At 38.4% G+C, this 15,855-nt stretch overlaps 1 protein-coding gene across 1 annotated transcript in view; it reads left to right on the top strand.

The window, feature by feature from the left end:
• The first annotated feature begins 2,094 nt into the window (after window positions 1–2,094).
• LOC114471110 (GDNF family receptor alpha-4-like) overlaps window positions 2,095–15,855 on the top strand; it is a 72,361-nt gene continuing 58,600 nt past the window's right edge. Inside the window, exon 1 of the mRNA XM_028459695.1 lies at window positions 2,095–2,387. The gene's annotated coding sequence lies outside the window, so the exon portion shown is untranslated. The remainder of the gene's footprint in view (window positions 2,388–15,855) is intronic.

The following is a 15,855-nucleotide window of genomic DNA, read 5'->3' as shown; positions in this document are numbered from 1 at the left end:
CTCTGAAGTAAACACAGTGAACTGATGGAAACCCAAGCAACGCAGAAAGGTTTTGCACTGATTAAAGCAGTCTGTGTTTAATGTTCTGTAGGTGATTTTTAGATGCAAACTGTCAGTCCTGAGTTATCACTCCACTTTCCTTCTTCGCCTTTTGCATTCACCAAACAATTGCTGCTTAGAAAGCTCCTTTTTTTGAAGCGGTGACTTTATTGATCGTTTCAATGCAGAACGTCATACTCATCTTAGCTCAGGGGCTCGAGGCAGAGTATGATCACCAACAAGAACTCAGCACGTTTTCCTCTCTCTGATTCAAATAAAGAAGCACAGATGGAAAAAACAAAACAAAACACAACAGCTGAATATTACCTTTGAAAGAAACACATTATCAACAAAAGACATGTTGGAGGAGGATACGTATTTGATTCTGTGTCTAAAAGAAACATTGTTTATTCTGACCAGATCCACAAAGTCAGTCAAACCACATTGATTTTGCATAACAAACTGACACAGATCACTTCACTGACCTTTTCATCATTAAAATATGCAACAACTCACACAATTTTAAATGTTTTTTTAATCTTTTGTTTGTTTTTTTTTTTTTTTACCAAAAAGACAATAATATAATACCTTTTTATAATCCTTACTATACCTTTACTTTTGTAACATATTTCCCTTCATATTTTCTTCTCCCAGGCTTTAGTCGGAGTGTGTGGAACAGCAATAATTGTTGATTTTTTTTTATTGCTATGTGGTTAATTGAATGCCATTAATTTGGAAATGTTGAAGAATAATTTCCTGATATTTTAGTGCGGGGGCGTCACGTTCATTTTAGTTCAGGGGCCAAATGAGGAGTAGTTTGATCTCAAGTTGGCCACAGATTTGATACGGGAATATGAGTAATTTCAACATTATTGTGCCCTAGTTTATGCTTCTATAAATACATACAATACAAAATATGCAAGAAACTGACAAAATCCAAGCAACAAGTGACAATTATCAGTCCCAACAGGATCTTCAATTTAAATTTCATACATTTTGTGTCTAATTTCTATTTAATAAAGGAAAATGTCGTGAAAATGTTAAGATTTTTTTAGAATTTTTTCTTCAGTACTTTTCTCAAGATACACTTTTTGATACGTTTTTGGTTGACATTTTCTTTATGTTCTGTTAGAAATTGAGCTCTTATGTGCTCTGAAAAAGGAACAAATAAAATGTGTCATCTGAAAAAGACGATTTGTTTTTTTTTTTTTTAAACCAATCACGTCTTGCTGTCTCCCTGCTCGTTCTCGACCCCTCACGTGCACGAGCCCACACTGAAAGCTCGTCACTGTGATAGAGTTAAAACAGAGTTTTTAGTCACATTTTGTTTAATATATATAATGATAAAGTTTAGTGTTTACTTACCGCTGAATGAGACAAAGTCGTTTCTACACAATACAAGCGATGAGCTGAGGTTCACTAAAGCACTGGTGCTCTGCATGTGAGTGAGGGGCGTGGCATAGAGGGGAGGGGGCGGGTAAAAGCGCAACACTCTTTCTACTTTCAAAATCATGTTAGCTTTTGAAAATTACCTACCCTGCCTTTAACATTAAAAATGACTGCAATCGTGCAGTATAAGCGCTGGGAAAACTGTGAGCACCTACAAATGTTGTTGAGTTTCAGTCACACAATGTTTTCGCTGTCATGTTTATTTTCTCCTGCAGGCCGAATTGGATGCTCCAATGGGCCGGATTTGGCTCCCGGGCCTTGAGTTTAACACACGTGTTTTAGGTAAAAGAATCAAGTAAACTTTCTAAAGCAAGTTGTTTTTTGAGCTTTGTTTAAGGAAGTGGTTAACATATCATAGACATATGAGCATCTCATCATAGAGCGACTCACGCACATTCATCACATCCTCACAGCAGCTTCTCTTCATGCAGAAAGGATTCATTATTCTATAAATGAATCAGTTGTTCACAGGAATAAACAAACCCACCAACCCAAAATACACTTTTCCTTTGACTGCTCTCCATCCGCTGACCCCACAGGTGATGATGATGATGATGATGATGATGATGATGATGATGATGATGTGAGGGGAGGTGGAGGATGAGGAAGAGGATGAGGAGGGAGAACGAGTCCAGCTCTCAGTCCCATCCTCCTCCCCAGCCTCGAAGCTCCGTCCGCGGGCACGGAGGCAGTCGCGCTCCATCCAACCATCAGATCCCCCCACACACACATACGCACACGCACGCGCGCGCACCGACAGGCTGCGGACCCTGAGGATTTCCTTCCCTTCCATCCGGGGATCGGACCCTTGGCGCACGGAGGACGGAGGCGCGCGCGGGGATTGAACGTTATTGGCATCATGCTGCTCCTGTGGACCGTGCTCGTGCTCTCCTTCGCAGGTGAGTCCGTGCGTGTTTGTGTCCCATTGTGAGCTACTAAACCATCACCGTGCGCGCCACAGTATGTTAATCATATTTAGTGTTTGATTCTTTTCCTCACAGAGAAACTTAAAGTTGTCCCCGCGCACCGCGCACCGCGTGCGGGAGCTCCGGGCGCTGCGCCCGCTCAGCACGCAAACTTTACAGCTACATCATATACACAAGATGAACTATAAGAAAACATATGAACTTACTTAACTGTAATTTAGAGAATTCAATTAAATTCTCATTTAAACAAAAAAGCAGCAGAAGATAAATATCTACAAACAAGAAGATATGCTGAAATTCAATATCATTTAAAGTATGTCATGTATTGGACATGTGCTATTTAAATGTTTTATTCTGATAAACGTGTGAAGTGTGTCGTGCACTGTTAAAGACGCACTTCTTATTTAATTCTTAAGGCATTACAATGAGAATATATTCTATTCTCTTCTGTTTAACTCTATGAACATAGTTTCTTTATGAGTTTGGTCGGATTAGATTTTTGCAATATAAAACAATAAGAGTCACACACACACGCACACACGCACACACACACACACACACACACACACACACACACACACACACACACACACACATACATCCAGACCTTTGACATGAATAATCACCAACACACACACTCTTTCTTCACCTCACAACGACGACTACAAGGTTCAAAAGTTCAGCCCTGCTTAAATGTTAGGATTTTCATTTATTGTTTGGTGTGTGTGTGCTCACTGCTTCATGGGGTCATTGGAACCTTTAAAGTTCAACTCTTTACAAGCAGACTGATGAGCGAGAGACATAGTAAACATGTCCTTTAACCCTTCTATTATCCTTGGGGTCAATTATATTATTTCATGACTTTTCCCAATTTGATGGGTACAATTGATGAAGCACAACATTATCATGATTGTATATTTTCAATGTGCTGAATGCATATTGCACGGATTGTTGTTTCTCTGGGGTCATTTTGTTTAAAGTGTGTAAAACGTGTCTGTTGGCTCTTTGACAGTAAAAGTGAGGTGGAGGAGAATGTGTCTGAGACAGAGGACTTTATAGTGAATAACTCCAAGTATGTTATAAAAAGCAGATGAAAATAAATATGTTTGTGAGAGGAAAGGGGGATGGGGGGCACCAACATTCATTCTGTGAGAGTCATGAATGTGCACCACAAATTAGAAAAATTTGGAAGAAAACTATCATTTTCTAGAGGCAGTAGTGCAGAGGGGTCAGATTAATAAAATGTGTTAGTAATATTTGAGGTTAATAGGAGGGTTAAAGAGAGCTTGAAACAACTCTTTAGTGATGGATGGACTTGATCCGTGGTGACGTGTTAACCTGTTGTGAGTGAGGAGACCATCGGTGATGGTGTTACTGACACACACGTCACCTCGTTTCAACTGGGCTCATGTTTTAGATTACTGTGTGTGTGTGTGTGTGTGTGTGTGTGTGCGTGTTTGAAGGGCACTGAATGGATAAATTAAACCAGTAAATGAGCCATTTTCCCATTTTCCCTGCAGTGACCTCATCTCATCCACACGTCTGTCCAGGAGCTTTTTCAGCTCAGTGTCAGTCCGAGGTGTGTCAGTGCTGCAGCAGGACTAATGGAATTCCCCCAGTGTGTGTGTGAGTGTGTGTGGATGTGCAGCTCGGCCCTGCTGTGTGTTCATTAGCTCTGTTAATGATTGTCCGGCGTGTAGAGATGGCGTGATGTTAAGTGACAGTCTGGAATATTGGAGCATCATCCAGGCCCTGCTGCTCTGAGCTCTTGTCTGCGTTTCTCCTCTTCTTCTTTTGCTTCTTGTTCTTTTTTTCCAATCTCAATCTAAATTCCCTCTCGGTGTCGGCTGCACGTTGGAATAAATAAATTGTTCAAGTCGTTCAATGGGGAAGTGCAGTCAACCGATGCCGGCGTGCAAACACAGTCTGAAGTCTGAGCGGCAGTTGTTGTCGTCTTATCGGTGTGCAGGCAGGTGTGTGTGTGTGTGTGTGTGTGTGTGTGTGTTAAGATTATTTCCTCAGATTTTCTTATATTCAGCAGCTTCGTGCATCCCCGACACAAAACTCAAAAAAAGAGGTTAAATGAAGTCACATCAGAATCTATTTCACAGCAGATTAAACATGTGATGCTGGGGTGGCACCTTGAGACAAAGATGAATGCACACATGAAACATTAGCTCATATAATAACTCACTAATCATACTTGAAACGTAGCCCATGTGTCACTTCCTGTTCAGTCATTCTCAAATGTGATTCTTTAGTTTCTGTAATCGCACATGACAAACATGTACAGAAGATGAACCATAACTAAGTAAATAATGATTTCACTTTTTCACTTTACCGTTTACAAAAGAGACAACAATTAAAACCAACAGTTAATGAGGAAGAAAAGCTTCATTTATTTAGACTTTTTTTTTTCAGAAAATGTACTTTGATCTCCTGACATGTTTTAACTGTCAACTGCCAGTCTTCTTCAGGGGTGTCTGCTGATCACTTTGATGTGTCCTTTACATCTGCATAATAATTTCAAGTTAATTGCAAGTTAATTTTGTCTTCTTTTTCAATAATATGTTAAGGTTTCATTTATTTGGACAACTTTTTTTTCAAAGCGATCAGCAGACGCCTCTGAAGAAAACTGGCAGTTGTCAGTCGAAACATTTCAGGTGATCAAAGTAAATTTCCTGAAACATGAATTTGTCTGAATAAATGAAACCTTCACACATTGTTCAAAAAGAATACAACAGAAACTTCCTGGAATTATTAAAAGAAAATAAACAGACCAAACAAATAGCAAATACATGTATGACTTTTAATTAAATTATTAAAATAGCTAATTAGTTCATTCTAATTTTAAACAAGTTCCCACAGTTTAAGAGCAGCGCATGTGATACTTAGCGATTATTTCAGATTTAAAATGATCCATAAAACCTGCAGGTTATCAGTGGACGGAGGTAAAAACACGCCTGATTTGATGCTCACGTCTTCCTGTGTCGTTCAAAGGCCAAACATCTGCATCTGCTTTATAGATTATTTACACCTGAGTGCAATGACTTACAGTCATATACAGTAAAGATAAAAATAAGCAGATCAGCAAAACCGTAAGAGTCAAACTTTAATAGGCCGTGTCTACAGACTGATGACACTGCAGCTCTTTGTTAGTATTTGTATTAGGAGTGAATTCGATATATAAGCGTCCTGTCAACCTTTAGAGCACCACTGCTCCCAGTAAGACCACAGCAAACACCCACTAAAGGCCATTTGTGTGTGTTCAGCAGCATCTTTCCCCTGATTTAGAGAAAGGACTCTAACTGTACACTTCCATTTCATGTAAAATACTTAATGACAGACATAATAACAAAGGTTATGGATGAACAGCTGGATGAGTTGATCATGTTTGGAATCGATTCTGAAGAAAAAAAAGAGTTTGACTCATTTATTGATAGACAGAATGTGAAATGTTGGTGGATGCTCGAGCAATAATTCTTCATGTAAACCACTTGTTCCCAACATTTTTTGGATTGTAACCCTATTTTGATGTCACACACGTCAGGTGACCCCACATGGGATCAAGGTTAAAAAACCCCTGATGTAAACTGTCAGTGAGGTGAGAAAAAGACATGAAAGCTATGATGTTATGATGGGAAAAAATATCAATTAACAATACATCCTAATTAAAAAAATTATGACAATATTAAAAATAATATTCCTCCCTAGAATCGACTATTCTTATTAAAGATTCTTATCATTTATTATTATTATATTTTTTTCAATATATGTTGTTTTTCCTTATTATTATTATTATTTCTCACTATGTCTACATGTGCTCACAGGTTAAGGTTTGTGGAGATGATAACGAATGTTTCCACTGTAAACACTCTCTTATTAATTGTCTGAAAAGTTTGGTGCATTGCATTACAATCACAAATAGATCCATAATTTACATGTGTTTTATCATGTGTGTGTGTATTTATCATGAATTATCATGTGTACATTTTAAATTGTGCTTGTGGATTGAGCAAAGTGTGTTTGTTGTTGGCCGGCGTTTGAGACAAATACGGAGATGTGTTTGTGGAGCTGAAAAACACGTGAAAATGTTGGATATATTTGTGAACATTTTTGAGACAAATCTCTCCCCATAGCATTGTGGGATGTGGAGTCCTGTAGAATGATCCAAGTGGTTTTTTTTTACTTCATCCTTATTGTGATTTCTTATGTTTCTTCACCATACAAAGGAGGACTGTGATTGGTTTGACTCCAATAATGTTCTAGTTTGTTCCCAGTATTCCCAGTCATATCTCCTCACTACAACACACATTACATTTTCTGGATTCAGATCTTTCTGTGTAAACCCCAAAATATTTTTATGGTTATAAACATAATAAATCACAGTCTGAATGAAGTAAAAGACTTCTATGCATCCGTCTACAGGACTCCACATCCCACAATGCAATGCACCAAACAATGTCAATAAGAGAGTGTTTACGGAGGAGATGGAAAAAAAACATTTGTTTGTGAGTAATAATACTCATTTATTGTTTCTAGAAATCTGTTTTTTGATAAGTGATATAAGAAATTTAACTATGTCATCGTGATAAATCAGAAACAAAGTCTTGTGTTATAATCAAATGTCGCCTCAGCCCTAATATGTGATACATGTAAAGCTTAGGAGGTCATTCCATGTTATTGCAGCAATTTATCGGGACATCCCACGCATTTCGGACTCAAAAAAGTCTGACATTTTTACCAATTATTCCTTAATAATTCAATTGTTATAATTTTATGTTACGAGTGAAAAACTAATAAACAATTAATGATTATAAGACACACAGTCAAGTTACAATGGCTTCATGTAAAGGATTGACAATAATTTGTTTGTGGTGAAATAACCCAAAGTTGGGGTCTAAAATAAAAATGAAGAAGTCACAAAGAAAAATGTTTCATATCCTAAGAAAGAAAAACCTTTATATTATAAATGAAAACAGAGATCAGGTTTATTCTTTTTAATTTAGACATTCAGTTATGGGCCAATGAAAATAGAACAAAAAGTTGTTTTTTTTTCGGATTTCATGAGACTGTGAGAAAAACCAATGCATATACAGTATGTGACTAATCATTAGTGATGTGAACAGTCTATGTTCATAGCTCTAAGTTGATCACATTACAGGGAGCTGAGACATATGCTAAGTAGTTTACTGAAGGCCCAAACATGTTCCAGACCTTAACCCACGCTCTCTTTTTGACTATTTTGAGGAGCTGTCATGTCCATCGGATAGGATGTATAGCAGATCTTTGTGTATATTCTGATAGAACAGGTGGAGCTGTATTACTTGACCACATTTACTTTTCCTATGTGATGTAGTTCCTCAGATATTGGAAACTGAAAATGAAGAAAAATAAGGTTGTGCAAAAATAGACAAATACCCCCTCACTACATTGACCATATCTCAAAAAGTCTTCATCCTATCAAAATAATAATTTAAAGTGTGAATATTGAATAATTAAGGAACAATTAGTAAAACATTCTGAATTTTTTGAGATGGAAGTGCATGGGTGATGTGTTGAAATGACATGCAATGACCCAAGTAACTTTCCTCAGTTCAGCAGCTCCTTAACTGCAGCTCTATCATGGTTTACCTTTAGTCAGTATCATTATCTATGTGGAGCAGTGACACAGTGATGGAGGCCTGTGTGTTGATGCTGGTTCTGATGGAATAGGTGAAAACCAGTGAGCAGAGCAGAGCCTTATCTACGCTCGTCCACAGTGACAGACGATGACGTGGATGAAGAGCAATAAGGAGCATAAACCTGCTCTGATGATGAGCGTAAAACAGGTGTGGGTGTCACAGGTCAGAGAAGAGAAGGATCCATCTTCCTTTTTCAGTCCAATGTAATGAAAAACCAGCCTCGCTCCACCTGCTTCACTGTTCAAGTGTGTGTTCTGCTTCACGTTAGTGTCTGTGTGAGTGTGTGTGTGAGTGAGTGAACTCTCCTCAAAAGCGATGGACGGTGTGTCCAAAGGGCTCGTTTGGAGCTCTGCTGTGTGTTCAGATGATAACTGGGCTTTGGAAGTCACACACACGGAAAGCAGATGGTGCACTGACTTCCTCCGCCCTGTGTGTGTGTGTGTGTGTTTGTGTGTGTCTCTGCTCTGTCCCTGAGGCCTCCATCCTCCTCTCTCTGTGGTCAGACTGGAGCTCAGATCCAGTCGTCCGGGCCTGACCTCAGACCATCTGCTGTCCTGATGACAGATGTGTCTCACACTGGATTCAGATCCATTCACTCTGCAGTAGAGCTCCATTTATTATCATTATTCCATGTTCAACCTCTGGATGAACACAATCACATTATATTTGATAAGTAATGACCTGATGCTTTGCAATCTTGACCTTGTGGTCAGGACCTCATTTGGGGTTGCGAAACACTGGGAGGGGCTAGCCAGATGTCTTAAAGAAACTAAGAATATTTTTTGAACAATTTGAGTCTTTTTTTTTCTTATTTCTACCCTTTTTCTGCTACTACACCAAACGAGCCATATTTTAACCTATTTTTGTCACTTTTTCTTGCCATATTTTTGCTCCTTTTAATACATTTTTGCTGCAATATTTTCATTTCTGAACTTCAACCTCTGATAAAAGGAAAATGAGAGAATATGTTAACCATCCAATAAACCATTACATCGCTTCACTTATCATGGTTTCTAATGAATTGATCGGAAATGATAAGACAACAATGGCCCAAGAGTGCATTTTTGGTTTTTGGCGAAACATTTTCGGTGCATTAGTAGCATTTTCTACTCTTGCTAAAGCGACACATCAGACCACCCATTTTTTTAAATATGATGTAAATGTGTGATGTTCCCCAAAAATATACGAGTCGATATTCAGAGTCAGATGACCATTTCTGCTTGATAAATAATTTAAAAATATATTATTGCCTTTTCCGTTCCGTCTTTAGTGAATATAGACTTTCCTGTGCTGACAGCAGCGTGACCATTGGCAGTGTGTAAATTCCCAGTCTTGGCCATCCTGTCACGCTGCCACACCGTGCATGTGAACGTGCACGCCTGCAGTTTTGCAAACCCCTGCTGGCTCCTGACTCGCCTGTTTTTCCATGAACATTCCCACTCTGTGGAAAGACAGAGATTGGAGACATTCATCACTGTCGGAGACCTTTGCAGTTATTCGTTCATCCTTTGCTCTTTCTTGCTCTTTGTTCATAATTAAAGTAATCACGGCTTCTATCTTATTAAACAGAGGTTCAGGCAGCGAGACGGTGAGCGGGAGAGAGGAGCAGTATCTGTGAGAAGTGATTATCTGTAATGGAGAGAGACTTCTCTACACTCACTGACCCAAAAAAATAGAAATGTAGAACATGACACATTTGTTCATAAGTAGTATTATGTTTTCATAAATAGATGTTTTTCTGATGCAATGGTTCTTATATGTTTTTGTTTTACTAGTGAAAAATGAATAATCAATCATTTATTATAAGACAGAGTCAAGCTACACTGGCCTCATGTAAAATATTTTCTATATCTACGAGTGCTGAAATAACCAAAGTTTGGGTCCAAAATAAAAAAGAAGATAAGGTAAAACGTTTTATATCCCAAGAAAGACTAACCTTTATACTATAAATTAAAACAGATCAGATGTTTCTTACTTCTGTATTATTTTCAGTTTCCTATGTGATGTAGTTGCTGAGATATTGGAAGCTGAAAATCGAATTAAAATAAGGACGCATGGAAATCAACACATACCCTCCTCAATAAAGTGTCCATATCTCAAAAAGTATTCATCAGATCAAATTAAAAATGTACAGTGTAACTATAGAATAAGCACGGAACAGTTGGTAAACATTTCAGAATTTTCTGACACATAAGTGCGTGGGATGTCTTGAAAAAGACATGGAATGACCCAATATCATTATTTAGCATATTTGTTTTCGAAATATTGTTGTTTCTTAAACAAAAACAAGAGGAAATTTACGGTGGCTGGGAAGTGTCAGGTGAATGCATTTACAGAAAAACACGAATGCAAAATGGCCACAACGGAAGTGTTTCCGCAGTGGAAGTGTTTGCGATGGACGGGTATTATGATATGATAGCCTAATATGAAAAATATAAGAGTATCCTAATCAACTTTCACTTACTTCCATACGTGTTTCAATGTCTTCTTCTCTGTTCTTTTCTGTTCTGGCGGGTTATAAACATCCGCCAGAAACGTGTCCGTCTGTAATACCGGTCCGTCGGAAACACTTCCGTTGTGGAAACACTTCCGTTGTGGAAACACTTCCGTTGTGGAAACACTTCCGTTGTGGAAACACTTCCGTTGTGGAAACACTTCCATTGTGGCCATTTTGCATTCGTGTTGTGACCTTTTTGCCATTCACCTGACACTTCCCAGCCACCGTAGAAATTGCACACCTAATATATCCTCACATACATTTTCACCACATTTATGAAACCGGGGTCTAAAGTTAGCTTTTGCAAATTTAGCAAACAACTGGACTTCAACAGCTTTTTTCAGTGAATTGCTGCTTTGTATAAATATGAAATTTGTGACCAAAGTTATCTTCATTAAACACGTGACGTTAAGCACATTTGATACGACTTTAGGAAGTTTAATTGCCTGTAATGACGTCTTTGAAACAGAAACAGAATGAAAATGTGTAAACTGACGCAGAAATGAGTAAACTCTAATTGTCTCAAAGCACTTCTGTCACCTCACCTCTGATAAAAGGAAAATGAGAGATCACGCTAAGTGCTAACAATCACATGAACCATCTGTTCATTTATAATGGTTGCTAATGAATTAGTCTAAAATGACAAGACAAAAATACATGGGTGAGTTTTAAGGTAAAACTACTGATCAACAACAACAAAACAAAGCTTTGATTCAATTCCTCTATGTTGACCCATCTGGAGATATAGTTATTCTTTTGAAATAGAAGAAAGCAGTTCTGTCAATTCAGATCATGCCAAAAAGAACAAGGCCGGCTCTTTGGGAGACTTTGGGGACGGTTTGGATACAAGAAGGAAGTGAATTCAGCTTCTTAAAAAAACAATTTCAAGGGAGCAGACCAAAAAAAACACTCCGTTTGTTCCTCATGTTCCTCTGAGCCAAACCAGAGCTGAGAATCTGCCGTGGCCTAAATCTTTGCACCTGAGGAGTGAAAACCATCACATTTGCTGCTGAGAATGGCCTGGACCACAGAAATATGCAAATGCTAAATATGATAATGAAGTGTTGTTAATTTCCCAGGATGCATTTGGAATCTACAAGGACAAAAACTTGAATCACACTGAGGCTAAATATCTCTGTTGATTCTCCACGTTTGAAAGTTCTGAAAACATTTGAAGTGAGAAAGTGACCAAGAGAATAGCAACATGTGCTCATTTGATCCATAAAACTGACGTTTACACATTTCAGAGATTCCTCCTTTTACTTCTGACAAAACTTGCTGTTAATGTCAAAACAAGAGCCCTCTTTACAAAAGAGGTAATAATAACGTAAGATAAGAAGATATGCTTTTATTTTGAAAAGGGGATGTTTGATTTTTAGCTTGAAGCTGGTCCCAGGACCATTTTACATTCTGCTCCCAATGCATCATAGAATGGTTGAGTATGACTAGTGTGCCCACTGTGCACACTGAAAAAATGTCCCCATATAGTATACATCCTGGTATTTCTCACATACTTAATCTTTTCATATTATCTAATGTGAACATACTACGTACTCATGTAGATGTCAGACTTAGTATGAGATGTACGTTAGTATGACATTTACAACACAGCCTTAGTCTTTTAACTAAAATATAATGTACTGTACTTTTAGTCAACATTTAGTCTAGTTTTAGTCAATAAATGACATTAAGGTTTTAGTACAGATATAGTCGATTAAATAACAAAGCACAAGAGTTTATGCACACAGACAGATTTAATGTGATCAATGCGTTAACCATATGAGTTCTGATTGAAGTTTGTCCCAGGCGACAAATTATAGTTTCATTTTTTAAATAGTCTAGTTATTGTCACTTAAAAAAATTAGTCGGCGAAACTATAACGAAAATTTTTAGTTTACAAAATGAAAACTGTTGGTATATTGCAAGATAAACTAAACAAGGATCAAGTCGTCAACAGCAGCTTTTTTTGACTTTCACCTTCCCGTCTGTTCCTCCAAATCCAAAACTGACTCTGATTTCATCCTTGTGATGGGAATTTTCTCTGTCGAGGCAAACATGTTGGTTTATCTCCTCCTGTGTTGCTGCAAACACACAGCAGATATATAAACAGTAAAGTATGTAGAAAGGCATTTGCAATGATCCTGATGAGCTGTGATTGGCTGGACTGATGGGGTTCGGGAACCCCATCAGGGAAGTAAAGTGCAGTTGTCCTGTTTGTTCATGCGAATTATACTATTATTGCTCTCATGACTTATTGATGCTGAACTGCGTTGGTATTGAAGATTGAGTTGACTTGTATGCAGCTGCTGGTGATGGTCAAACAGTCATTGATCTGCTGTGTATCAGAAGCCACATGGAATCCCATCAGAAGGTGGTCATATATCTTTAAAGTGCCTGTCACCATTTTTGACATGTTATGTTTTAACACCATCTTATCTGATATCTGGTATTAAATACCAAACAATGCTCATTTGCTTGTCATCTTTTGTTAAACATTGTGATTTTTTACTTAAGCCCAGTGCCTGGTTTTGGTTTTCCTATGACATCAGCGGAGGAACAGGGCATCGTCATTAACGTCCACGTCAGCCAACCAGATTCTCTTTAGCATACCGATCTAAATGTTTAGCCATTATTACCTCCACCAAGAGCGAAGCGCAGAAGTGGAGCAAAGAGCGGTAAGGTTATGTTTTACCCTCCGGTAGTCCGTCTGTCTGTCTGTCTGTCTGTCTGTGTGTCATGTCTGTTAGCAAGATAACTGGAAAAGTTATGAATTGATTTGAATGAAATTTTCAGGAAAATTGATAAATGAAACAAGGAACAGGTAATAAAATTTTGGTGATGTTCTGGCTACCAAAAGCAAAAAAAATACTATATATATAAAAAACCACCCTTGTAGTTGCAGTTATTTTCATATATACATGAATACACCAGTTCCATATATATGTGTATTCTCAATAGAGATTGGTGACAAATGTTGAGACTTTATCTTGTGTTATTGGAGAGTTTTCTGATGTTTCAGAGACATGACAGCTTGCATCACTCTGTAGTTACTGTCTCAAAGCGCTCACAGGTAGCTGCGGTGATCCCAACTGCAGTACAGAGCAGACCCACACCACTCAACGTCCACACTGCAAATTAATTAGTCTGTTCTCTCCACCTTTAATATACTTCTCTCATGTTTATTTGCAACGTATCCTGTCGGATGGCCGCCCCAGTATGTATGTTTCTTTAAACTGTTGCTTTACCATGTCTGTCTTCCTTTTTCCTCTTGCTTTGTCGTGTAACCGTTGTGCCTAACGACGCAATGGAGACTTCTCCTGCTGGAAGGTCCACCATCAAATTTGTAAAAAGATCTCTGATTGGCTGAAACACAGAGCTAAGAGAAAGAGCAGAGGTCCAGAGAACACTTTGAATTACAATATAATCAAAGGTTAGGGTGGACTTATGATCACATGAAGCCAATAAAACTTACAAACTGCAGCGCTAATGTTGACCTTTGTCCAGAATAGATACAGTTGTGATAAGACTTTTACAATAGTTGTGATATAATTACACAGTAGTGCAAGGAAGTGGCTACTCCTGCATTAGACTTATTACATCTCTGTTTGTAAATCATCAATATTCTTCTAAAAAAACACCTGTGTAGTTGCAGTTGTTTTCCTATTTTTCCATTTAGATTCAGTAGTTTTACTGCAGTCCATGACATCCTCGCTGGCTGCACGATCATGGACAGGAAAGCATTGTGGACAGACTTGTTGAATATTCAAACCTGTGAAACCCTTTTGTGATGATACAAGCTTTTGGTTAAAGAATCAAGAAAAGGTGTACCATGATGTTGTCCAGTTCATTTGGTTCCACATACTGTATGTTGACTTGCTCTTGTTGGATCCTTGCCTTCAGATGGTGATGATGCTCCGGTTGTCTTTGACGTCACCTGCTGCCTCATTAGTTCCTGTGTGAACCAACCAATGGTTGGCGGCTATGCTCGACTCTAAACCCGTAGCTTTCCCACAGAAAGTTTGGCTGAAGGCTGCAGAGCGAGAGAATGTGGAGCAAACGTCTGAATGAGTCCCTCAGTTGTGATGTGCAGCAGATGGTAAACTGGGTGTTGATTGTTTTCAATGGGGAAACAATCCTAAATTCCACAGTGCCTTGAGCTCCGACAGCCCGCAGAAAATCTGTGCACACAAAAGTTTCATCTATTTTCTGCCATCTGCTGATGACAAAAGCTGGGTTTGGAAACCCGACCAAAGTGGAGGCCCATTTTTAAAACTCATTAGCTTCCCTGTACTGTTGATGAATTACTGAATTGCTCTCCAATCATGAAGCACGTCGGAGGAAATCAGGATCGCTGCCAGCGATAGGTTGAACTAAACATTTGGCCCTGGGCTCCAGCTTGGCAGCAAACACACATGCCTTTGAGGGGAACAGGAAAATCCTCTGTTTCGAAGGTTACAAACACTACAGACTCACATGCAAAAGCAGATAGTCACTGGATTTTCCCTTCAACAAAACTAAAGTCACTGAATGTGAACATGAGGTAGTCTGCTGCAGACTGCAAACTGAAAATCTCAAACAAAAACAGCAGGGGGCGTGGCCTAAATAACCCTGGGGACAGGGGTTGACTGGGACCAAAATTCTTCCCTGGCATTTCCTATCCAGACCCGCCCACTACATTATCAGCGGACACCATGTAGAAGCTGTTATTAAGTCAGTGATGTTCAACATGTGGCTCTTCATGTCCTAATTTTAATTATTTCCCTAGAAAACCTTAATAGGGGAGAACTTTAATCCTTTATCCTTTTCCTTTGGCCATTTTGCAACTACCTTTGTCCCATTTTTGTCCCTTTTCAAAACTTTTTTCAGACTTTAGCTACTGTTTGCCAATAAATATCCTTTTTTTCTATTTTGTTCCTTTTTGAAAGTTGACACAGTTATCCAATTTTTGTACTTACATTTTTGGCTACTATTCATCCTAAAAAGCTACCTTATGCCCAATAAATACCACTTGTTTCTTTTTCTCTACATTTTGCCTCTTTTTGTTCCACATTTTTGTTCTTTTTCACCATTGTTTGCCACAATTTGCCCATTTATGTTATCCTTTGCCATAACATACCACCTGGTTTCTCTTTATTTGTCCGTTTTTGGCTACTCTTGACAGCTTTTGGCCCATTTTAGTCACTTTTCACTCTTTTTTTTGCCATGTTTTTGCCACATTTGGACTATTTTAGTTTTTTAGTCAAAAAACTAAAAGATAAAA

The sequence above is a fragment of the Gouania willdenowi genome, chromosome 10, assembly GCF_900634775.1.
Source record: "Gouania willdenowi chromosome 10, fGouWil2.1, whole genome shotgun sequence".
Taxonomy (NCBI): domain Eukaryota; kingdom Metazoa; phylum Chordata; class Actinopteri; order Blenniiformes; family Gobiesocidae; genus Gouania; species Gouania willdenowi.
This window is presented reverse-complemented; position numbering and strand designations above follow the sequence as displayed.